Genomic DNA, 27,446 nt, shown 5'->3' with positions numbered 1-27,446 from the left:
TTCGCTTATAGTGGGTTGCTTGAGTGACAGAAGCATAAACCCGAGTAAGGGGGTTGTTGCGTATGGGATAAAGGGGACTTGATGCTTTAATGCTATGGTTGGGTTTTACCTTAATGATCTTTAGTAGTTGCGGATGCTTGCTAGAGTTCCAATCATAAGTGCATATGATCCAAGAAGAGAAAGTATGTTAGCTTATGCCTCTCCCTAATATGAAATTGCAATGACGACTACCGGTCTTGTTAACGATTGCCTAGGATAATTCCGCACACCGACCCATCATTATTCCACATTCGCTATTTATAATATTTAGTAATATATTCTAAATTTATGATAACAACAACTACTTTTATGTTTTAGCATAGTTTTATTTCTCGTTTCTAGTTGGAAGCAAACATTCGGTGTACGTAGAGTCGTATCAGTGGCAGATAGGACTTGAGAGAATATTGATCTTACCTTTTGCTCCTTGTCGGTTCGACACTCCATACTTATCACTTCCACCTTTGGGAATTGCTACGATGATTCCCTGCACTTGGGGATTATCAAGCTCTTTTCTGGCACCGTTGCTAGCGTGGGGTTGATATTCAAGGAAGACTCAAGTGCCTAAGCTTGGGGATGCCCTGGAAGGCATCCCCTCTTTCGTCTTCAAAACTATCGGTATACCTTACTCGGAGCTATATTTTATTCCTCACATGATATGTGTTTTGCTTGGAGCGTATTTTCAATTTTACTTGCTGTTTGAATAAAATCATTGGATCTTAAATCTTGAGTGAAAAAGAATCCTCCCATGGCTAGTTAATTATTTGACTACTCAGTGTTCTTCACTTATATCTTTTGGAGTAGTTTGTCATTTACTCATGTGCTTCACATATATCCTATGAGTAAATGGTTGAATGAATTGAATATCATAAATCTGAATTTATATATGTTTAATATGCTTATACCATGGGGAGTAATGACTTCACACATAATAAGTATAGGTGGTAAATCTATTGAAAGTTAGCAAACGCAGAATTGGTCAGTTGAACAATTCATGAAAGAATATTGAAGGAAGAGAGATTTCACATATAAATATACTATCTTGGACATATTTTGTAATGAAGGCCAAGGACCAGAGGGAGAACCTCTCCCCATCCAGGGGGAGGCCGAGAGGAGGAAGCACAAGTGGGAGAACCTCTCCTCCTCTCTCTTGGTGGCGCCAGAGTGCCATCAGGAGGGGAATCATCACCGCGGTGACCGTCTTCATCAACATCACCATCATCATCACCATCCCCATCTCTTTTACGCGGTCCACTCTCCCGCACCCCGCTGTAATCCCTAATTGAACATGGTGCTTTATGCCACATATTATGATCCAATGATGTGTTGCCATCCTATGATGTTTTGAGTAGATATCTTTTGTCCTTGGGTTGATTGATGATCTAGATTGGTACGAGTTGTATGTTTTATTTTGGTGCTGTCCTATTGTGCCCTCCGTGTCGCGCAAGCGTGAGGGATTCCCGCTGTAGGGTGTTGCAATACGTTCATGATTCGCTTATAGTGGGTTGCTTGAGTGACAGAAGCATAAACCCGAGTAAGGGGGTTGTTGCGTATGGGATAAAGGGGACTTGATGCTTTAATGCTATGGTTGGGTTTTACCTTAATGATCTTTAGTAGTTGCGGATGCTTGCTAGAGTTCCAATCATAAGTGCATATGATCCAAGAAGTGAAAGTATGTTAGCTTATGCCTCTCCCTCATATGAAATTGCAATGACGACAACCGGTCTTGTTAACCATTGCCTAGGATAACTCCGCACACCGACCCATCATTATTCCACACTCGCTATTTATAATATTTAGTAATATATTCTAACTTTATGATAACAGCAACTACTTTTACGTTTTAGCTCCCCGATATCATGCAAAGTTATCCTCTTCATACCCACAACGTAGTTTTATTTCTCGTTTCTAGTTGGAAGCAAACGTTCGGTGTACGTAGAGTCGTATCAGCGGCAGATAGGACTTGAGAGAATATTGATCTTACCTTTTGCCCTTGTCGGTTCGAAACTCCATACTTATCACTTCCACCTTTGGGAATTGCTATGATGATTCCCTGCACTTGGGGATTATCAAGCTCTTGTCTGGCGCCGTTGCCGGGGAGCAATAGAGTGGGGTTGATATTCTCGTGTGTGCTTGTTTGCTTTCTTCACTAAGTAGATTTTGTTTTACCTTTCTGTTTCTGTTTAGTTGTGGGTGGAACATACAATTTTTTTAAAGACTGAAAATACAAAAAAAATTACTTGCCCCTCATGCCTAAAAAGTTTTTCAATAAGAGAAGTGATTGGAAGATTATGCATTGAAGAAGTGAGGGTCGACCTTGAGCACTTGTGTTCATGTTCATGGAAACAATGTAAAAAATTTCATGGAAGCTTCTCTGAAAATAATTATCTCATTGTATATATCCATTGTATTATAAAAATAATGTGCCAAGCTTTGGTTTTAGGATGATTAGATTGCTTGTTTACTATGTGCAGTACAAAAACCGAAACTTTGGTTGTAGTGCGTGAAGTTACATTTTTTACTAGAAAGTCAATGGGTCTGAAACTGGCTAGCTGCCGGCGGAGATGTCGACCACTAGAGAGACTAACAACCGGGTCCTACACCTGGCCAGATTACCATTGTACCCCTGGGGGTAGGCCTTTATAAACCCCCCAGGGCACCCATGCAAAGGGTTCAGCCTCTTAGAGACCACACACCCACATAGAGAGAGCGAAGCTAGGGCTAGCCTTGTTCTTCTTCCTCCTCTAGAGAAACAGCTCAAGGAGCAAGCTTGTAGCCAACATTGTTGATTTAGTGATCATGCGGAGTCCCCGCAGAGCAGGACTAGGGGTGTTACTCCTAGGAGAGCCCCGAACCTGGGTAAGATGCGTCGGAGTACATGTCTACGCCTTATCCCGTTTCCAGGCACTGGCGACGTCTTACTCTCCCCCACCATGATAAGCCATCCTTTGGCATATGTCGCACGACACCCCCGACACATGTACACGGAGGCGGAAGCGAAGGAGGCACGAGAAGATGGTGTCGATCTGCTGGAAGAGGCCCGGCTGCTGGCCCTCAGCCGGTCCGCCAGCTACCAGCAGAGCCTGCGCCGCTACCACAGTCGGAAGGTCAGGCCTCGATCTTGTGCTCCACTACCTTGTGCTCCGGATGATCCATCGAACAGCCGACCAGCACAAGCTCTCGGCCCCTTGGGAAGGACCTTTCATCATCAGCAAGGCCCTGGGCAACGACTCCTACTACCTCATCGATGCACAAAAGCCCAGGGCACGCAAGAGGGTCGATTCCGGCAAGGAAACAGAGCGCCCATGGAACATGAATCTTCTCCGTCGATTTTAAAGTTAATGCAGTATGTACCACGCTACCTTTGTATTAAGAGGAAAGACAATAGGTCCCCCGAGGAGCACTCGGGGGCTACCTTTTTATCTATATGATAAGATTCGCCTATGAATGTGTTATTTCATTCTTTCGCCCTGCGCTGGGTCTGGTTAGCCGGCCCGGGGGCTCGCCGCCTTGACCTAAGCTGGTACCGCCTGCAGTCGGCCAAGTAGTGTGCCGACATCTAATCCCTCTCTTGCTTTAAGTCACAGCTCGCAGGGCGACTTTCCGGCTGGCAAGAGCTAAAGACAGGAAATGAGGTCCACACGAAAAATATGACTAAGGAAGAACACCAGCATAGGCCAAGCCGGCTGCTTGCCTCACCCGTCCGGCTGCTGAGAAGCCGGCCGGCCGGCTTTTCGCTTGACTAGCTATGCTCTAGACGGCCGAAGTATTTGTCTATCCTAAACGGCCAAGTCCCTGACCCGGCCATAGACCGCAGAGCGACTGTCTGGCTGGCAGGGCGGCAGCCAAAGGAAGGCGGCAAAGGAAAAAGCCAAAAAGAGCAAGAGCAACACCAAGCCAGAACCCGGCAAGAGCACAAGCATGTGTGAGAATAAGTTATTTACATACCAAAAGGCCCGTGGCCAGCATTCAACAGAGTTTTAATTACACCCCCAGTGGGTGGAACTGTGCAAATTTAACTTGTTCGTTCAAAAGGACAAGGCAGGGAAAAACTTGAAAGATAAGTGGCCCTATGCCAGTGGAGCTGAAGGCGGTGTGGACAGGTTGGCAGAGGCAGAGGCGCCGGCTGGTGGAGCGTCCGACTGGTGGGTCTCGGCTTGGTCAGCATCGGCAGCAGTCGACGCGGTCTCCCGCGGCTCGCTGGTCGAGGCCCGATCAGGTTGAGGCCGGCTGCTCGCTCCATCATCCGGTGTGATGTCTTCGCCTTCCTCGTCCTCATCTTCCTCGCCCTCGTCGCTGGAGGAGATCTCCTCGGCCGAGTCGTCCCCCTCCTCCGGGTTCAGCTCGAACCAGTTGAGCGGCACCTCAGTGCCGTCTTCGTCCAGCTCCGGGATGAAGACGCCGGTGACGGCGTACTCAGCAATTGCTGCCGCGCACTTGACAAGATCATGGCACGCTGCCTCCAGCTCGGGCATGGCCTCCTGCCGGAAGGTGGCCAGCTGCGCCAGCCCCAGCTCCGGATACCAGGCCTTGGCAAACTCCAGCGCAGTCCTGGCGCCTGCTCGAGCCGCGACGCCCTTCTAGGCCTCGAACCGCTACCTCCAACCAGTCGGCAGTCTGACTAGGAGTACAAGGGACCTGAGCATCCGGCCAGAGCGCGGCCAGCACCTGGGACCCGGCGCGCTGCAGACGGTGGAGCAGACGGTGAGCGGGCTCAAGGCGCGTCTTGATGGCCAGGAGATGCTTGCCAAGGTTCCGAGGCGCGTCTGGTGGAATGTCCATGTCCGCCCTCCTCTGCACCTCGTGCCGCGCCTCGATGGCGAAGCTGATGGCGATGGAGTGACCCGGAAGAAATTTTGTCCAAGAAGAAGACTAGAAAGTTTAGAAGCCAGAAGCCGGCTCCTGCAGCAGTCGGCGACTATACAATTAAAGAAGAAATGACTTACCATCGACCATGTCCTCGATCGCTCCGTAGCCATTCGATAATAGCTTCTCCCTCTCAGCCCAGTCCGAGCGCCGAGTCTCGAACTCGGCCCTGAGGAGCCCCTCGCCGTCCTTCAGCTGCTGGACCTCCGCCTTGTGCTTTTCTGCCTGGTCTGCCAGCTCTTTCGCCAGTTGGTCAGACTCGTTGGCGGCCCGGCTACGCTCATGCTCCTTGGTGCGAAGCTCAGTCTCGAGCTCACCCACGCGCGCTTGCAGCTGAGCGGCAACCGCTACCAAAACCAAAAAGAAAAGCGTCAAGCATCGACACAAAGACAAGAAGTTGCCGGAAGATCCGGACCGACTGCTCAGCAGTCGGCCTGAACCTCGGGGGATACACCCAGCGGGTTGATGACCCACAAGTATAGGGGATCAATTGTAGCTCTTTTCGATAAGTAAGAGTGTCAAACCTAAGGAGGAGCAGAAGGAAATGACAAGTGGTTTTCAGCAAGCTAATGTCTGCAAGTGCTGAAATTGTAAGTAGCGGAGTAGTTTGATAGCAAGATAATTTGTAACGAGCAAGTAACGATAGTAGTAACAAAAGTGCAGCAAGGTAGCCCAATCCTTTTGAGGCAAAGGACAGGCCAAAATGGCCTCTTATGATAAGCAAAGCGTTCTTGAGGGTACTCGGGAATTTCATCTAGTCACTTTCATCATGTTGGTTTGATTCGTGTCCAGTACTTTGATAATTTGATATGTGGGTGGACCAGTGCTTAGGTGCTGTTCTTAATTGAACAAACCTCCTACTTATGATTAACCCTCCCGCAAGCATCCGCAACTACGAGAAAATTATTAAGAATAAATTCTAACGGTAGCATTAAACTTTTGGATCCAATCGGCCCCTTACGGAATAGTGCATAAACTAGGGTTTAAGCTTCTGTCACTCTTGCAACCCATCATCTAATTGCTACTCCACAATGCATTCCCTTAGGCCCAAGTATGGTGAAGTGTCATGTAGTCTACATTTACATGACACCACTAATGGAATCACAACATACATACTATCAAAATATCGAACACATATCAAGTTCACATGATTACTTGCAACATGATTTCTCCCGTGACCTCAAGAACAAAAGTAACTACTCACAAATGATAAACATGCTCATGATCAGAGGAGTATTAAATAGCATATTGGATCTGAACATGTAACGCCCGGGCAATCAAGCTACAGTAATTCCCCGCTAATCATGCCACGTCACCTCGGTTACTGTTGTTAACCGTGCGATGATCCAAAACCGTATCATAATTTAAATTCAATTAGTGTCAACAATAAAAGTTTTTCAAATATTAAAACTAAAATGTTCGGAGTGAACCAAATATTGCATAGATAAAAATGGTGGAGAAACCTAAATTTAATAAAATGTTTAAGTGTTCAAAATAATTAAAATAGAGGTTCAAATGTTAAAATAAATGCCTTTTGGATTTTATAAAATATTAAACTATTTTAAAATTTGGGTTGAGGATTAATGTGGCAATAGTATACTTAAAAGTATTAATTTAAGTGCTAGTGATAAATTTTGTAAAACTAAAATAAAAGAAAACTAAAAGTAAAACAGTAAAAGAAAGATAAATAAAAAGAAAAGAAAAATAAGTAAACAAAAAAATAAAGGAGAGAAGCCCCCCCCCCCCACTGGGCCAGTCGGCCCAGCTATTAGCCAGGCCGGCCCAACCGGCCTCGCCCACTCCCCTTATCCCCTGGACCCCGTAACCCTAACCCCACCCAGACCGGACACTCCCCCCCCACGTCGCCCACTCCCCCCCTCGATCTGGATCGAGATCGAGGGCTTGACCCCGTCGCCACCACCACATCGCCGCCCGCGACGCCGTCGCTTCGTCGCCCCCCCCGTCGCCATCGCGCGCCATCCCCCCGCCACCAACGCTGGACGACGTCGCCGCTGCCCAGAAGCGCCTCCGCCTCGACCACCACCGTCGCCAACCACCGCCACCTCACCGACGCCGCCCGGCGCTGCCCCGCCGTCGCCCGCCTCCTCAACCCCCTCTTGCGTGGATCCGGTCGGGGGCAATCGACGCCCCCGACGACCTGCGCCGACGCCGGACGACCCCCGCTAGAGCCACCCCGCCATCCGCCGTCGTTGGCGCCGCCTCCCCGTCTACGTCGCTCGTCCCCATCCTCCTCGCCGGACACCATCGAGCCACGCCGCCCTCTTCCCTACAACGAACGTGAGCACGCCTCGTGCTCCCTCTCTGCCCTCCTGTGGTGGCCGTGTCCTGCTCCTACCGCTGGCCGCCCCTGTCCCGCGCGCCGTCACCTTCGTTCACCGCCCGCCTCCCCCTGCGGCTCCGGCCTAGCCTCCCGGCGGCCACTGCCGCAGCTCCCGCTGGGACGTAGCCGAGCGCCACCTCCGCCCGCACAGCCTCCGGCGGCCGCCCGCGCACCACCACGGCCTCGCCAGCGCCCCCCCGGGCGCCCTGTCAGGCACCAGCGCCCGAACCGCCCCGTTTGGCCCTAGGGCCACTGACAGTGGCCCCCCCCGGAAACTTGTTTAAAAAAGGAAAAATAAAGTTATAAAAATAAAAATAATAAAATTTAGTTAATTAACTTAATTAATCTGTTTAATTAAATAATTAAAACTAATTATTCAATTAATAAAAACTAACTACTGTTTAGTTAACCTGAGACTATGACGAACGGGACCCACGCGTCTGTTGACCCAGTCAATAGATGGTTGACTGATGACATCATGCTGACCTCACGCTGACGTCGTAATTAATTTTCTAATTAAATTAATTCTATTAATTCTAGAAATAATTTAAATCTTTATAAATTAATATAAAATAATCCGTAGCTCGGATGAAAAAACTTTGTACATGAAAGTTGCTCAGAACGACGAGACGAATCCGGTTACGCAGCCCGTTCGTCCGCCACGCATCCCTAGCATAACGAACACGCAACTTTCCCCTCCGATTCATCTGCCCGAAAACGCGAAACACCGGGGATAATTTCCCGGATGATTCCCCCTTCACCGGTATCACCTCATACCGTGTTAGAACACGTCTAGCTCTGCCTGTTGTCCTGTTATGCACTTGCTTGCTATGTATTTACTGTTTCTCCCCCCTCTTCTCTTCGGTAGATCCCGTGACGATGCTGATGCCCCTGTGGTCGACTACGTCACCGATGACCCCTCCTTCTTGTCTGAGCAACCAGGCAAGCCCTCCTTGATCCCCAGATATCGCCTATTCTTCTCTATACTACTTGCATTAGAGTAGTGTAGCATGTTATTGCTTTCCGTTAATCCTATCCTGATGCATAGCCTGACATTGTTGCTACAGTTGATACCCTTACCTGCTATCCTACTGCTTAGTATAGGATGCTAGTGTTCCATCAGTGGCCCTACACTCTTGTCCGTCTGCCATGCTATACTACTGGGCCGTGATCACTTTGGGAGGAGATCACGGGTATATACTATATACATTATATACATGTGGTGACTAAAGTCGGGTCGACTCGAGGAGTACCCGCAAGTGATTCTGATGAGGGGGCTGAAAGGACAGGTGGCTCCACCCTGGTAGAGGTGGGCCTGGGTTCCTGACGGCCTCCGACTGTTACTTTATGGCGAAGCGACAGGGCAGGTTGAGACCGCCTAGGTGAGAGGTGGGTCTGGCCCTGGTCGGCGTTCGCAGATACTTAACACGCTTAACGAGATCTTGGTATTTGATCTGAGTCTGGCCAATTGGTCTATACGCACTAACCATCTACGCGGGAGTAGTTATGGGTATCCCGGCGTCGTGGTATCAGCCGAAGCCTTCATGACGTCAGCGACTGAGTGGCGCGCGCCGTGTTGGACCGCTTTGACGTAACCGCCGTGATCGTGTGGGTTGCTAGGTCTGCTCGCGGCCGCGTTCGCAACGTGCAGGTGTGCATAGGGCGATGGGCCCAGACCCCTGCGCGCTTAGGATTAGACCGGCGTGCTGACCGCTCTGTTGTGCTTAGGTAGGGCTGCGACGCGTTGATCTTACGAGGCCGGGCATGACCCCGAAAAGTGTGTCCGGCCAAATGGGATCGAGCGTGTTGGGTTATGTGGTGCACCCCTGCAGGGAAGTTTATCTATTCGAATAGCCGAGTCCCTCGGTAAAAGGACGACCCGGAGTTGTACCTTGACCTTATGACAACTAGAACTGGATACTGAATAAAATACACCCTTCCAAGTGGCAGATACAACTCGGTGATCGCTCTCTAACAGGGCGACGAGGAGGGGATCGCCGGGTAGGATTATGCTATGCGATGCTACTTGGAGGACTTCAATCTACTCTCTTCTACATGCTGCAAGATGGAGATGACCAGAAGCGTAGTCTTCGACAGGACTAGCTATCCCCCTTTTATTCTGGCATTCTGCAGTTCAGTCCACTGATATGCCCCTTTACACATATACCCATGCATATGTAGTGTAGCTCCTTGCTTGCGAGTACTTTGGATGAGTACTCACGGTTGCTTCTCTCCCTCTTTTCCCCTTTCCTTTCTATCTGGTTGTCGAAACCAGATGCTGGAGTCCAGGAGCCAGACGCCACCGTCGACGACGACACCTAAGACACTGGAGGTGCCTACTACTACGTGCAGGCCGCTGACGACGACCAGGAGTAGTTAGGAGGATCCCAGGCAGGAGGCCTGCGCCTCGTTCGATCTGTATCCCAGTTTGTGCTAGCCTTCTTAAGGCAAAAACTTGTTTAACTTATGTCTGTACTCAGATATTGTTGCTTCCGCTGACTCGTCTGTGATCGAGCACTTGTATTCGAGCCCTCGAGGCCCCTGGCTTGTATTATGATGCTTGTATGACTTATTTATGTTGTAGAGTTGTGTTGTGATATCTTCCCGTGAGTCCCTGATCTTGATCGTACACATTTGCGTGCATGATTAGTGTACGGTCAAATCGGGGGCGTCACAGAACATATAATCTTCCACCAAATAAACCATATAGTAATCAACTACAAGATGTAATCAACACTACTAGTCACCCACAAGCACCAATCTATAGTTCCGGTAACAAGATTGAACACAAGAGATGAACTAGGGTTTGAGATGAGATGTTGCTGTTGAAGATGTTGATGGAGATTGCCCTCCCCAAGATTGGAGAGTTGTTGGTGATGATGACGACGATGATTTCCCCCTCCAGGAGGGAAGTTCCCCACGCGGAATCGCTCCGCCGGAGGGCAAAAGTGCTCCTGCCCAAGTTCCGCCTCGAGACGGCGGCGCTCCGTCCCGAAAGTCCTCCTCTTATTTTTTCTATGTCAAAATGACCTATATACCAGAAGATGGGCATCGGAGGTGGGCCTGGGTGAGCACAACCCACCAGGGCGCGCCTGGGCTCCCTGGCGCGCCCAAGTGGGTTGTGCCCACCTGCTGGCTCCCCTCTTTTAGTTATTTGCTCCAATAATTCTCAAATATTCCATAAAAATACTTGTGAAGTTTCATCTCATTTGGAGTTGTGAACAATAGGTAGCCCAACGTAGCTTTTTCAGGTCCAGATTTCCAGGTGCCGGAATTCTCCCTCTTTGTGTATACCTTGCATATTATGAGAGAAAAGGTATTAGAATTACTCCAAAAAGCATTATTATGGATAAAAACATTATAAATAACAGTAAGAAAACATGATGCAAAATGGACGTATCAACTCCCCCAAGCTTAGACCTCGCTTGTCCTCAAGCGAAAACCGAAATCGAAAAACATGTCCACATGCTTTGAGAGAGAGGTGTCGATAATAACAAAATACGGACATAGAAGCATTATGTTGATTATTATAACAACAACAAATTTAAACATAAGACTCTTATCATAGGACTTTTATCATATACTTCCCATGAATAAGTAACAATTCATCACACAATCGAAGTATAAAGCAAAAACTCTATTAAAAACCAACAAACTATGTTCTCAGTCAACTTTGCAACTACAATTCATCATCTTTTCAGGAAGGGTCACGTATCAGAGCCTTTAGGCAAGTCCACATACTCAACCATCATATAGTCTTCTATGATTGCTAACACTCACCGCGTACACACTAGCAAAATGTTTCAACCGGACACATAGAAAGATAGGGGCTTATAGTTTCGCCTCCCAACGTACTCACCTCAAGGGTGATGCCAACAATAATAACTCATGCTATATATATTCAATTGGAAATATGTGCCTAGATCTTTCCTCACCACACGATGCTTGCCAAAGGAGAAAAATAAAAAGGAATAGAAGGAAAACTTTGACTCTTTGCATAAAAGTAAATAGATAAAAGTAAAAGATAGGCCCTTCGCAGAGGGAAGCAGAGGTTGCCATGCGCTTATTTGTTTGTATGCTCAACCCCTTAGTGCAAAAGAACGTCACGTTGCATTGCCCCTTGTGATAGTGACCTTTATTATGGAGTCTGTCGCTTTTATTCTTCACCATCACAAGTTCGTGCAATGCTCAATTTTCTCTTACACTAAATGATCTCACACATATAGAAGCAATTTTTATTGTCTTTTTGCACCGATGACAACTTACTTGAGGGATCTTGCTCAATCCCTAGGTAGGTATGGTGGACAATTGAAAAATAAGATTTGGTTTTAAGGGTTTTTGGATGCACAAGTAGTATCTCTAGTTAGTGCGGAATTTTAGGCTAGCAAAGATAGGGGGAAAGCACCACATGTTGAAGGATCTATGACATTATGACTTCTATGTGAATATGAACAAACATAAACCATTAAGTTGTCTTCCTTGTCCAACGTCAACAATTTTAGCATATAATATTTGATGAGGGCTCACAATCACAAACGATTTCTAGGATAGTATATTTATATGTGAATCTTCTCTCCCCTTATTAATTCTTTCATGAGTTGCATTATTGACTAATGCTATGTTTGTCAATCTCTAATAAAATTTTCTACTTGTACTTTTCCTTATGTGGTGTCATCACCTACCATAGGATTAGTATATGATCTTCTTGATATGTTTCCTTTCTTTTATTTATTCCTTATTTCTTTTCTTTTATTTGCAACACGAAAGTAAAGAAAGCAAAAAATGAAACTAAACTTTATTATATAACTTGCACATGATTCAAAGGATAGATCAGTAAGCAAACTCACATAGAAGAAACGAATGAACTAAGCTTTTATTCATCTAAAGCAAAAGACCGAACTAAAATAAGTAAAAGTGAAAAGATAGTGGGCTGATACGATACCGGGGCACCTCCCCCAAGCTTGGCGGAAGCCAAGGGGAGTGCCCATACCCGATACTCAATTCTCCTTTGGTGGGGAAGAAGATGATGGTAGTGATGAAGTAGTATTCTCCAATATAACCATGAGTAGATCCTTCAAACCTTGAATCTCCCGAACGGCTTGATGAATTAATTCACTATTTTTCTTCACCTTAGCCATTATGTGTTTATTCTCCGGACCCCACGGTTTTGTTCCTGCACCGTTTTCTCTTGGCCGAGATATGTCCCAATTGGACGGTATGTGCCTATGAGGAGTATTCTCGAACCCATAATTGTGAATCAAATTGGGAAAATTGTTACAGTGTAACCTGTGTAATGGCCTCCTCGGAGGGAGTTCTTCTTGCACTTCTAGGCTTGTTGGATTGCTTGAAGATTCCATGACTTGATGAGGATTGGGGTGAGTAGAGATGCCCGCTAGTGTGCTTCTCTCGGAGGCCGGAAAGTGAACCCCAAAATGATTTCCCTCCTCTTTCTCCATAGCAGCCTCTCCAGCTTCATCTCGGCTTAAATCCTCCTGAACCACCCTTGCGTCTTCTTCTCCATAATTGAAAGGTGAGGAAGACATGATGTCGGTCCAGCTGAATCTATCAGAAAAGAGCAAAGAAAAGAAAGTAGAGGATTTCTCCGTGATACGGTGATCAACAGCTTCGGGGAGTATATATAGATTTTTTATCTTGGAGGACAAGCATACGGTAGAAAAACGGAGTCCGAAAGGTGTCCCAGGAGGGCACAACCCACCTGGGCGCGCGAGGCAAGCCTGGCGCGCCCTGGTGACTTGTGCCCACCAGGGTACGCTTCCTGGAAGTTTCTTTATTTCCTAAATTTCTAAATATTCCAAAACTGATAACAAATATTTTTGTGGATTTTTCGGAGTCCGTTTACTTATTGTATCACGTACCTCCTTATTTTCACGATTCTGGAGTGTTTCGAAAGGACTCTTTTATGTGTTCTTCCGGTGTCAAAGTTTGGACAATATTACTTTCAACATTAGTGGGCGTACCTGAGATATAATGTTTTATTCGTTGCCCATTGACAACCTTCGGAATTATTTATTTTGATGGCTCCAGACCGATAAACCTCCTCGATAACATAGGGGCCTTCCCATTTTGAGAGGAGTTTTCCTGCAAAGAATCTAAAACGAGAGTTGTACAAAAGAACATATTCTCCGACTTTAAACTCACGTTTTTGGATTCTTTTGTCATGCCATCTTTTAACTTTTTCTTTGAATAATTTTGCATTTTCATAAGCTTTGGTTCTCCATTCATCTAGTGAGCTAATATCAAATAACCTCTTTTCACCAGCAAGTTTGAAATCATAATTGAGCTCTTTGATGGCCCAATATGCTTTATGTTCTAACTCAAGAGGCAAATGAAAAGCTTTTCCATAAACCGACATACCCATAGGATTTTTATATGCTGTTCTATAAGCCCAAAGTGCATCATCTAATTTCTTAGAATAATTCTTCCTGGACCTATTGATAGTCTTTTGCAAAATTAATTTTATTTCTCTATTGCTAAGTTCAACTTGACCACTAGACTGAGGATGATAAGGTGATGCAATTCTATGGTTAACATCATACTTGGCAAGCATTTTACGGAAATTACCATGAATAAAATGTGAACCACCATCAGTCATTAAATATCTAGGGAGTCCAAACCTTGGGAAAATAACTTCCTTAAGCATTTTAATATAGGTGTTGTGATCAGCACTACTGGTTGGAATAGCATCTACCCATTTAGTAACATAATCAACAACAACCAAAATATGTGTATAACCATTAGAGGAAGGAAAAGGTCCCATGTAATCAAATCCCCAAACATCAAATGGTTCAACAGCAAGTGAATAATTCATAGGCATTTCTTGACGCTTACCGATATTACCTATTCTTTGACATTCATCACAAGATAAGACGAACTTACGGGCATCCTTGAAGGGAGTAGGCTAACATAATTCAGATTGCAATACCTTGTGAGCAGTTCTATCTCCAGCATGATGCCCTCCATAAGCTTCGGAGTGACAGTTCCGTAGGATTTGTCCCTGTTCATGCTCAGGTACACAACGTCTAATAATACCATCTTCTCCTTTATAAAGATGTGGGTCATCCCAAAAGTAATGTCTTAAATCATAGAAGAATTTTTTCTTTTGCTGGTATGTAAAGCTAGGTGGTAAATATTTAGCAACAATGTAATTAGCATAATTAGCATACCAAGGAGTACTATGAGCAACATTTATTGCAGCTAACTGCTCATCAGGAAAACTATCACAATAGGTAGTGGGTCATCAGGCACATTTTCAAGCCTAGACAAATTATCAGCTACTGGGTTCTCACCTCCTTTTATATCAGTGATATGTAAATCAAATTCTTGTGACAAGAGAACCCATCGAATAAGTCTAGGTTTAGCATCTTTCTTTTCCATAAGATATTTAATAGCAGCATGGTCTATGTGAACAGTTATTTTGGAATCAACAATATAAGGTCTAAATTTATCAAAAGCAAACACAACTGCTAAGAATTCTTTTTCAGTAGTAGCATAATTTCTTTGAGCACTGTCTAGAGTTTTAGTAGCATAATGAATTACATTAAGTTCTTATCAACTCTTTGTCCTTGAACAACACCAACAGCATAATCACTAGCATCACACATAATTTCAAAAGGCAAGTTCCAATCAGGTGGTTGAACAATAGGTGCAGAAATTAAGGCTTTCTTGAGTGTTTCAAAGGCTTCTAAACAATCATCATCAAAAACAAAAGGAATATCGTTTTGCAAAAGACTCGTAAGAGGCCTAGAAATTTTAGAAAAGTCTTTGATAAATCTCCTATAGAAACCGCATGACCTAAGAAACTACGAATACCTTTTATATCTTTAGGACAAGGCATTTTCTCAATTGCATCAACCTTAGCTTTGTCCACTTCAATACCTCTTTCAGAAATTTTATGACCCAAGACATTGCCTTCATTAACCATAAAGTGGCACTTCTCCCAATTCAAAACAAGATTTGTTTGTTCACATCTCTGCAAAACTCGATCAAGATTGCTTAAACAATCATCAAAAGACTTCCCATAAACAGAAAAGTCATCCATGAAAACCTCAACAATCTTTTCACAAAAGTCAGAGAATATAGCAGTCATACATCTTTGAAAGGTCGCAGGTGCATTACATAAACCGAAAGGCATACGTCTATAAGCATAGGTTCCAAAGGGACAAGTAAAAGTAGTCTTTTCTTGATCAGGTTGAGAAACAGGTATTTGTGAAAAACCAGAATATCCATCAAGGAAGCAAAAATGTGTGTGCTTAGATAATTTTTCAACCATTTGATCAATAAAAGGCAGAGGGTAATGATCTTTTCTAGTTGCTTCGTTTAATTTTCTAAAATCAATTACCATTCTATAGCATGTAACAATTCTTTGTGGAAAAGGTTCATTCTGATCATTAGGAACAACAGTTATACCTCCTTTCTTAGGGACACAATGAACATGACTCACCCATCTACTATCATCTATAGGATAGATTATACCTGCTTCCAGAAGTTTTAATATTTCTGTTCTTACCACTTCTTTCATCTTCAGGTTTAACCGACGTTGGTGATGAACAACGGGTTTAGCATCAGGTTCCATATTAATTTTGTGCTGACATAGAGTGGGACTAATGCCCTTTAAATCATCAAGAGTATATCAAATAGCAGCTCAGTGCTTCCTTAGAACTTTCAATAATCTTTCTTCTTCATGTTCTGAAAGGTTAGCACTGATAATAACAGGATATATCTTCTTTTCATCAAGATAAGCATATTTCAAAGTTTCTGGCAATTGTTTTAATTCAAACACAGGATCACCTTTAGGTGGAGGAGGACCTCCTAGAGTTTCAATAGGCAAATTGTGTTTAAGCAGAGGGCGTTGTTCAAAGAAAATCTTATCTATTTCATTTCTTTCATGCATATGTAAATCATTTTCATGGTCTAGCAAATATTGTTCTAAAGGATCAGTAGGTGGTACAACAATAGAAGCAAGACCAATTAATTCATCCTTACTAGGTAAGTCTTTTTCATGAAGCTTTCTATTAAACTTGGAAAAATTAAATTCATGAGACTCATCACCAAAACTAACACCGACAGTTTGCTTCTCACAATCTATTCTAGCATTAACGGTGTTCAAGAAAGGTCTACCAAAGATAATGGGACAAAAGTCATCTTGTGGGGAACCAAGAACAAGAAAATCAGTAGGGTATTTTGTTTTCCCACACAAGATTTCAACATCTCTAACAATCCCAATTGGTGATATAGTGTCTCTATTAGCAAGTTTAATAGTAACACCTATGTCTTCTATCGCTGCGGGTGCTATGTCATTCATAATTTCTTGATATAAGGTGTAAGGAATAGCACTCACACTAGCACCTATGTCATAAACCATGATAACAGTGATATCCTATTTTAACTGAGCTGACGGGCATGCCAACAACAGGTCTATGTTTATCTTTTTTATCAGGTTTGGTAATTCTAGCAGCTTCTTCACAAAAGTAAATAACATGCCCATCCATATCTTCTTCCAAGAGATCTTTAACCATAGCAGTACTGGGTTCTACTTTAATTTTTTCATCAGGTTTAGGTGTTCTAATATAGCTTTTGTTAACCACAGTTGAAACTTTAGCATGTTCCTTTATCCTAACACGGAAAGATGGTTTCGCAATATAAGCAGAAGGAACAACTGGATCAAAATTATAAAGTATAGTTTCTTCTTTAACTGGTACCGGTTCTTTAATTTCTTCTTTAATAGCTGGGTGATATTTAAACCACTTCTCTTTAGGGAGATCAACATGGGTAGCAAATAATTCACAAAAGGAGGCTACTATCTCAGAGTCAAGTCCACATTTAGTGCTAAACTTTTGAAAAGCATCGGTATCCATAATAGATTTAACACAATCATACTTAAGCTTAATACCTGGCTCTTTACCTTCATCGAGTTCCCAGTATTCAGAGTTGCGTTTAATTCTTTCCAAAAGATCCGACTGGAATTCAATAGTCTTCTTCATGAAAGAACCAGCACAAGAAGTATCAAGCATGGTTTGATCATTACGAGAATGTCGAGCATAAAAGTTCTGGATGATAATTTCTTTTGAGAGCTCTTGATTGGGGCATGAATATAACATTGACTTAAGCCTCCCCCAAGCTAGAGTGATACTTTCTCCTTCACGAGGCCAAAAATTATATATATAATTCCGATCACGATGAACTAGATGCATAGGATATTTTTTTGGTGGAACTCCAATTTTAATCGATTCAAATTCCAAGATCCAATATCATCGCATAGCCTATACCATGCCAATGCTTTTCCTTTCAAAGATAAAGGGAAAACCTTTTTCATAACTTCATCCCTGGGTAAACCTGCAAGCTTGAACAATCCACAAATTTGTTCTACATATATCAAGTGCATATCAGGATGTTCGGTTCCATCTCCTGCGCAAGGATTAGCTAGCAATTGTTCTATCATACCCGAAGGAATTTCATATTCAATGTTTTCAGTAGGTGCAATAGGTTGAGGGGTAGCTAATTGTGGTTCCGGTCGAGGTGAAGATACCCTGAACAAACCACTCAAAGGATTGTTTTCCATAGTAAAAAGTGACAATAAATTTCAGCACACTATATAAATGTTTCCTTACCAAATTCCACTAACCAAAGGAGCTTCACTCCCCGGCAACGGCGCCGGAAAATAGACTTGATGACCCACAAGTATAGGGGATCAATTTTAGCTCTTTTCTATAAGTAAGAGTGTCGAACCCAACGAGGAGCAGAAGGAAATGACAAGTGGTTTTCAGCAAGCTAATGTCTGCAAGTGCTGAAATTATAAGTAGCGGAGTAGTTTGATAGCAAGATAATTTGTAACAAGCAAGTACCGATAGTAGTAACAAAAGTGCAGCAAGGTAGCCCAATACTTTTGAGGCAAAGGACAGGCCAAAACGCTCTCTTATGATAAGCAAAGCGTTCTTGAGGGTACACGGGAATTTCAGCTAGTCACTTTCATCATGTTGGTTTGATTCGTGTTCGGTACTTTGATAATTTGATATGTGGTTGGACCGGGTCTTAGGTGCTGTTCTTACTTGATAAACCTCCTACTTATGATTAACCCTCCCGCAAGCATCTGCAACTACGAGAAAAGTATTAAGAATAAATTGTAACCATAGCATTAAACTTTTGGATCCAATCGGTCCCTTACGGACTAGCGCATAAACTAGGGTTTAAGCTTCTGTCACTCTCGCAACCCATCATCTAATTGCTACTCCACAATGCATTCCCATAGGCCCAAATATGGTGAAGTGTCATGTAGTCGACGTTCACATGACACCACTAAGGGAATCACAACATACATACTATCAAAATATCGAACACATATCAAGTTCACATGATTACTTGCAACATGATTTCTCCCGTGACCTCAAGAACAAAAGTAACTACTCACAAATGATAAACATGCTCATGATCAGAGGAGTATTAAATAGCATATTGGATCTGAACATATAATCTTCCACCAAATAAACCATATAGTAATCAACTACAAGATGTAATCAACACTACTAGTCACCCACAAGCACCAATCTATAGTTCCGGTAACAAGATTGAACACAAGAGATGAACTAGGGTTTGAGATGAGATGTTGCTGTTGAAGATGTTGATGGAGATTGCCCTCCCCAAGATTGGAGAGTTGTTGGTGATGATGACGACGATGATTTCCCCCTCCAGGAGGGAAGTTCCCCACGCGGAATCGCTCCACCGGAGGGCAAAAGTGCTCCTGCCCAAGTTCCGCCTCGAGATGGCGGCGCTCCGTCCCGAAAGTCCTCCGCTTATTTTTTCTATGTCAAAATGACCTATATACCAGAAGATGAGCACCGGAGGTGGGCCTGGGTGAGCACAACCCACCAGGGCGTGCCTGGGATCCCTGGCGCGCCCAGGTGGGTTGTGCCCACCTGGTGGGCCCCCTCTGGTAGTTATTTGCTCCAATAATTCTCAAATATTCCATAAAAATCCTCGTGAAGTTTCAGCTCATTTGGAGTTGTGCAGAATAGGTAGCCTGACGTAGCTTTTTCAGGTCCAGATTTCTAGCTGCCGGAATTCTCCCACTTTATGTATACCTTGCATATTATGAGAGAAAAGGCATTAGAATTACTCCAAAAAGCATTATTATGGATAAAAACATTATAAATAACAGTAAGAAAACATGATGCAAAATGGGCGTATCACGGGTGTGATAACCCACAAGTATAGGGGATCAATTGTAGCCTCTTTCGGTAAGTAAGAGTGTCGAATCCAACGAGGAGCTAAAGGTAGAACAAATATTCCCACAAGTTCTATCGACCACTGATACAACTCTACTCACGCTTGACGTTCGCTTTACCTAGAACAAGTGTGAAATTAGAAGTACTTTGCAAGATAATAAAAGTTAGGTGTTTAGTAAAAGGGTTTGTGTCAAAAAGAAAGTTATTTGTCCCTAGGCAATCGATAACAAGTACCGGTAATCATTCTTGCAATTTTATATGAGGGAGATGCATGAGCTAACATACTTTCTCTACTTCGATTATATGCACTTATGATTGGAACTCTAGCAAGCATCCACAACTACTAAAGATCATTAAGGTCGTGAAAGTCAACCATAGCATTAAGTATCAAGTCCTCTTTACTCCCATACGCCATAGCCCAGTTACTCGGGTTTAAGTTTCTGTAACTCTCGCGACCCACCATAAGCGAACCATGAACATATTGCAACACCCTACAGAGGGGGCGCCTCACGTTTGCGCGAGATGGAGGGCACCGTTGGACAGCACCACAAATAAAATATACAATCATACCAACCAAGATCACGATTAACCCACATGACAAAACGAATCTACTCAAACATCATAGGATAACCATAGATCATTGGGAAATAATATGTGAATTTGAGCACCATGTTTAAGTAGAGATTACAACGGGGGAAGAGGTGTTACACCACTGCATAGAGGGGGAGAAAGTTGGTGTTGAAGGTAGCATGATTGTTGGTGTAGATCGCCGTCCCGATCGTTGCCCCGGCGGCACTCCGGCGCCACCGGAAGCGAGGAGGAGAGAGCCCCCCTCCTTTTGTTGGAAATATGCCCTAGAGGCAATAATAAATGGTTATTATTATATTTCTTTGTTCATGATAATTGTCTATTGTTCATGCTATAATTGTGTTATCCGGAAATCGTAATACATGTGTGAATACATAGACCACAACGTGTCCCTAGTAAGCCTCTAGTTGACTAGCTCGTTGATCAACAGATAGTCGTGGTTTCCTGACTATGGACATTGTATGTCATTGATAACGGGATCACATCATTAGGAGAATGATGTGATGGACAAGACCCAATCCTAAGCATAGCATAAAAGATCGTGTAGTTTCGTTTGCTAGAGCTTTTCCAATGTCAAGTATCTTTTCCTTAGACCATGAGATCGTGCAACTCCCGGATACCGTAGGAGTACTTTGGGTGTGCCAAATGTCACAACGTAACTGGGTGACTATAAAGGTACACTACGGGTATCTCCGAAAGTGTCTGTTGGGTTGGCACGGATCGAGACTGGGATTTGTCACTCCGTATGACGGAGAGGTATCTCTGGGCCCACTCGGTAATGCATCATCATAATGAGCTCAATGTGACTAAGGCGTTAGTCACGGGATCATGCATTACGGTACGAGTAAAGAGACTTGCCGGTAACGAGATTGAACAAGGTATTGGGATACCGACGATCGAATCTCGGGCAAGTAACATACCGATTGACAAAGGGAATTGCATACGGGATTGATTGAATCCTCGACATCGTGGTTCATCCGATGAGATCATCGTGGAACATGTGGGAGCCAACATGGGTGTCCAGATCCCACTGTTGGTTATTGAACGGAGAGGTGTCTCGGTCATGTCTGCATGTCTCCCGAACCCGTAGGGTCTACACACTTAAGGTTCGGTGACGCTAGGGTTGTAGAGATATGAGTATGCGGAAACCCGAAAGTTGTTCGGAGTCCCGGATGAGATCCCGGACGTCACGAGGAGTTCCTGAATGGTCCGGAGGTGAAGAATTATATATAGGAAGTCCAGTTTCGGCCACCGGGAAAGTTTCGGGGGTTATCGGTATTGTACCGGGACCACCGGAAGGGTCCCGGGGGTCCACCGGGTGGAGCCACCTATCCCGGAGGGCCCCATGGGCTGAAGTGGGAAGGGAACCAGCCCTTAGTGGGCTGGGGCGCCCCCCATGGGCCTTCCCCCTGCGCCTAGGGTTGGAAACCCTAGGGTGGGGGGGGCGCCCCACTTGACTTGGGGGGTAAGTTACCCCCCTTGGCCGCCGCCCCCCATCTAGATGGTTCTTGGCCGACGCCCCCCTCCCAGGGGGCCTATATAAAGGGGGGGAGGGAGGGCAGTAATATAACAGCCTTGGGCGCTTCCCTCCTCCCCTGCTACACCTCTCCCTCTCGCAGAATCTCGGCGAAGCCCTGCCGAGACTCGCTACATCCACCACCACGCCGTCGTGCTGCTGGATCTCCATCAACCTCTCCTTCCCCCTTGCTGGATCAAGAAGGAGGAGACGTCGCTGCACCGTACGTGTGTTGAACGCGGAGGTGCCGTCCGTTCGGCACTCGGTCATCGGTGATTTGGATCACGGCGAGTGCGACTCCATCAACCACGTTCATTGGAACGCTTCCGCTCGCAATCTACAAGGGTATGTAGATGCACTCCTTTCCCCTCGTTGCTAGTATACTCCATAGATGGATCTTGGTGAGCGTAGGAAAATTTTAAAATTCTGCTATGATCCCCAACAGTGGCATCATGAGCCAGGCCTATGCGTAGTTACTATGCACGAGTAGAACACAAAGCAGTTGTGGGCGTTGATGTTGCCAATTCTTCTTGCCGCTACTAGTCGTATCTTGTTTCGGCGGTATTGTGGGATGAAGCGGCCCGGACCGACCTTACACGTACGCTTACGTGAGACAGGTTCCACCGACTGACATGCACTAGTTGCATAAGGTGGCTAGCGGGTGTCTGTCTCTCCTACTTTAGTCGGAACGGATTCGATGAAAAGGGTCCTTATGAAGGGTAAATAGAAATTGGCAAATCACGTTGTGGTCATACGTAGGTAAGAAACGTTCTTGCTAGAAACCTACAAACCACGTAAAAACTTGCAAAAAAAATTAGAGGACGTCTAACTTGTTTTTGCAGCATGTGCTATGTGATGTGATATGGCCAGAAGATGTGATGAATGATATACGTGATGTATGAGATTGATCATATTCTTGTAATAGGAATCACGACTTGCATGTCGATGAGTATGACAACCGGCAGGAGCCATAGGAGTTGTCTTTATTATTTTGCATGACCTGCGTGTCATTGAATAACGCCATGTAAATTACTTTACTTTGTTGCTAAACACGTTAGCCATAGAAGTAGAAGTAATCGTTGGCGTGACGACTTCATGAAGACACAATGATGGAGATCATGATGATGGAGATCACGGTGTCATGCCGGTGACGAAGATGATCATGGTGCCCCGAAGATGGAGATCAAAGGAGCATAATGATATTGGCCATATCATGTCACTATTTGATTGCATGTGATGTTTATCATGTTTTTGCATCTTATTTGCTTAGAACGACGGTAGTAAGTAAGATGATCCCTTATGATAATTTCAAGAAAGTGTTCCCCCTAACTGTGCACCGTTGCGAAGGTTCGTTGTTTCGAAGCACCACGTGATGATCGGGTGTGATAGATTCTAACGTTCGCATACAACGGGTGTTGACGAGCCTAGCATGTACAGACATGGCCTCGGAACACGTGCAATACACTTAGGTTGACTTGACGAGCCTAGCATGTACAGACATGGCCTCGGAACACGGAGGACCGAAAGGTCGAGCATGAGTCGTATAGAAGATACGATCAACATGGAGATGTTCACCGATCTTGACTAGTCCGTCTCACGTGATGATCGGACACGGCCTAGTTAACTCGGATCATGTTTCACTTAGATGACTAGAGGGATGTCTATCTGAGTGGGAGTTCATTGAATAATTTGATTAGATGAACTTAATTATCATGAACTTAGTCTAAAATCTTTACAATATGTCTTGTAGATCAAATGGCCCACGCTAATGTTGCCCTCAACTTCAACGCGTTCCTAGAGAAAACCAAGCTGAAAGATGATGGCAGCAACTATACGGACTGGATCCGGAACCTGAGGATCATCCTCATAGCTGCCAAGAAAGATTATGTCCTAGAAGCACCGCTAGGTGACGCACCCATCCCAGAGAACCAAGACGTTATGAACGCTTGGCAGCAGCGTGCTGATGATTACTCCCTCGTTCAGTGCGGCATGCTTTACAGCTTAGAACCGGGGCTCCAAAAGCGTTTTGAGCAACACGGAGCATATGAGATGTTCGAAGAGCTGAAAATGGTTTTCCAAGCTCATGCCCGAGTCGAGAGATATGAAGTCTCCGACAAGTTCTTCAGTTGTAAGATGGAGGAAAATAGTTCTGTAAGTGAGCACATACTCAAAATGTCTGGGTTACACAACCGCTTGACTCAGCTGGGAGTTAATCTCCCGGATGACGCGGTCATTGACAGAATCCTTCAGTCGCTTCCACCGAGCTACAAGAGCTTTGTGATGAACTTCAATATGCAGGGGATAGAAAAGACCATTCCTGAGGTATATTCAATGCTGAAATCAGCGGAGGTGGAGATCAAAAAGGAACATCAAGTGTTGATGGTGAATAAAACCACTAAGTTCAAGAAAGGCAAGGGTAAGAAGAACTTCAAGAAGGACGGCAAGGGAGTTGCCGCGCCCGGTAAGCCAGTTGCCGGGAAGAAGCCAAAGAATGGACCCAAGCCTGAGACTGAGTGCTTTTATTGCAAGGGAAGTGGTCACTGGAAGCGGAACTGCCCCAAATACTTAGCGGACAAGAAGGCCGGCAACACCAAAGGTATATGTGATATACATGTAATTGATGTGTACCTTACCAGTACTCGTAGTAGCTCCTGGGTATTTGATACCGGTGCGGTTGCTCATATTTGTAACTCAAAACAGGAACTACGGAATAAACGGAGACTGGCGAAGGACGAGGTGACGATGCGCGTCGGGAATGGTTCCAAGGTTAATGTGATCGCCGTCGGCACGCTACCTCTGCATCTCCCTACGGGATTAGTTTTAAACCTCAATAATTGTTATTTAGTGCCAGCTTTGAGCATGAACATTGTATCTGGATCTCGTTTAATTCGAGATGGCTACTCATTTAAATCCGAGAATAATGGTTGTTCTATTTATTTGAGAGATATGTTTTATGGTCATGCCCCGCTGGTCAATGGTTTATTCTTGATGAATCTCGAACGTGATGTTACACATGTTCATAGTGTGAATACCAAAAGATGTAAAGTTGATAACGATAATCCCACATATTTGTGGCACTGCCGCCTTGGTCACATTGGTGTCAAGCGCATGAAGAAGCTCCATGCAGATGGACTTTTGGAGTCTCTTGATTACGAATCATTTGACACGTGCGAACCATGCCTCATGGGTAAAATGACCAAGACTCCGTTCTCCGGAACAATGGAGCGAGCAACCAACTTATTGGAAATCATACATACCGATGTGTCCTGTCCAATGAATGTTGAGGCTCGCGGAGGATATCGTTATGTTCTCACTCTCACTGATGACTTAAGTAGATATGGGTATGTCTACCTAATGAAACACAAGTCTGAAACCTTTCAAAAGTTCAAGGAATTTCAGAGTGAGGTTGAGAATCAACGTGACAGAAAAATAAAGTTCTTACGATCAGATCGTGGTGGAGAATATTTAAGTCACGAATTTGGTGCGCACTTAAGGAAATGTGGAATCGTTTCACAACTCACGCCGCCTGGAACACCTCAGCGAACGGTGTGTCCGAACGTCGTAATCGCACTCTATTGGATATGGTGCGATCTATGATGTCTCTTACCGATTTACCGCTCTCATTTTGGGGCTGTGCTTTAGAGACTGCCGCATTCACTTTAAATAGGGCTCCGTCGAAATCCGTTGAGACGACACCGTATGAATTATGCTTTGGGAAGAAACCTAAGCTGTCGTTTCTAAAAGTTTGGGGATGCGATGCTTATGTCAAGAAACTTCAACCTGAAAAGCTCGAACCCAAGTCGGAGAACTGCGTCTTCATAGGATACCCTAAGGAAACTATTGGGTATACCTTCTACCTCAGATCCGAAGGCAAGATCTTCGTTGCCAAGAACGGGTCCTTTCTGGAGAAAGAGTTTCTCTCGAAGGAAGTAAGTGGGAGGAAAGTGGAACTTGATGAGGTGATAGTCACCCCTTCCGAACCGGAAAGTAGCGCAGCGCGGGAAGATGTTCCTGTGGTGCCTACACCGACTGGGGAGGAAGTTAATGATGATGATCATGAAGCTTCGAATCAAGTTACTACTGAACTTCATAGGTCCACAAGGACACGTTCCGCACCAGAGTGGTACGGCAACCCTGTCCTGGAAATCATGTTGTTAGACAACGGTGAACCTTCGAACTATGAAGAAGCGATGGCGGGCCCGGATTCCGACAACTGGCTAGAAGCCATGAAATCCGAGATAGGATCCATGTATGAAAACAAAGTATGGACTTTGACTGACTTGCCCGATGATCGGCGAGCCATAGAAAACAAATGGATCTTTAAGAAGAAGACAGACGCGGATGGTAATGTGACCATCTATAAGGCTCAACTTGTCGCTAAAGGTTATCGACAAGTTCAAGGGGTTGACTACGATGAGACTTTCTCACCCGTAACGAAGCTGAAGTCCGTCCGAATCATGCTAGCAATTGCCGCATACTATGATTATGAGATATGGCAGATGGACGTCAAAACGACATTCCTTAATGGCTTCCTTAAGGAAGAGTTGTATATGATGCACCGGAAGGTTTTGTCGATCCTAAGAATGCTAACAAAGTATGCAAGCTCCAGCGTTCAATCTATGGGCTGGTGCAAGCATCTCGGAGTTGGAACATTCGCTTTGATGAGATGATCAAAGCGTTTGGGTTTACATAGACTTATGGAGAAGCCTGTGTTTACAAGAAAGTGAGTGGGAGCTCTGTAGCATTTCTCATATTGTATGTGGATGACATACTATTGATGGGAAATGATATAGAATTCTTGGAAAGTATAAAGGCCTATTTGAATAAGTGTTTTTCAATGAAGGACCTTGGAGAAGCTGCTTATATATTAGGCATCAAGATCTATAGAGATAGATCAAGACGCCTCATTGGTCTTTCACAGAGTATGTACCTTGACAAGATATTGAAGAAGTTCAATATGGATCAGTCCAAGAAGGGGTTCTTGCCTGTATTGCAAGGTGTGCAATTGAGCACGGCTCAATGCCCGACCACGGCAGAAGATATAGAAAAGATGAGTGTCATCCCCTATGCCTCGGCCATAGGGTCTATTATGTATGCCATGCTGTGTACCAGACCTGATGTAAACCTTGCCGTAAGTTTGGTAGGAAGGTACCAAAGTAATCCCGGCATGGAACACTGGACAGCGGTCAAGAATATCCTGAAGTACCTGAAGAGGACTAAGGATATGTTTCTCGTTTATGGAGGTGACGAAGAGCTCGTCGTAAAGGGTTACGTCGACGCTAGCTTCGACACAGATCTGGATGACTCGAAGTCACAAACCGGATACGTGTATATTTTGAATGGAGGAGCAGTAAGCTGGTGCAGTTGCAAGCAAAGCGTCGTGGCGGGATCTACATGTGAAGCGGAGTACATGGCAGCCTCGGAGGCAGCACAGGAAGCAGTCTGGATGAAGGAGTTCATTACCGACCTAGGGGTGATTCCCAATGCGTCGGGCCCGATGACTCTCTTCTGTGACAACACTGGAGCTATTGCCCTTGCGAAGGAGCCCAGGTTTCACAGGAAGACCAGGCATATCAAGCGTCGCTTCAACTCCATTCGTGGAAGTGTTCAAAATGGAGACATAGATATTTGTAAAGTACATACGGACCTGAATGTAGCAGATCCGTTGACTAAACCTCTCCCTAGGGCAAAACGTGATCAACACCAGGACGCAATGGGTGTTCGATTCATCACAATGTAACTAGATTATTGACTCTAGTGCAAGTGGGAGACTGTTGGAAATATGCCCTAGAGGCAATAATTATATTTCTTTGTTCATGATAATTGTCTATTGTTCATGCTATAATTGTGTTATCCGGAA

At 44.7% G+C, this 27,446-nt stretch overlaps 1 pseudogene; it reads right to left on the bottom strand.

The window, feature by feature from the left end:
• Positions 1–27,446, bottom strand: part of LOC123142697 (uncharacterized) — a 100,487-nt pseudogene that overhangs the window by 31,417 nt on the left and 41,624 nt on the right.

This window comes from Triticum aestivum, chromosome 6D (assembly GCF_018294505.1).
Source record: "Triticum aestivum cultivar Chinese Spring chromosome 6D, IWGSC CS RefSeq v2.1, whole genome shotgun sequence".
NCBI lineage: Eukaryota > Viridiplantae > Streptophyta > Magnoliopsida > Poales > Poaceae > Triticum > Triticum aestivum.
Note: the sequence above shows the minus strand (reverse complement) of the source record. Positions and strands in the feature narration are given on the sequence as shown.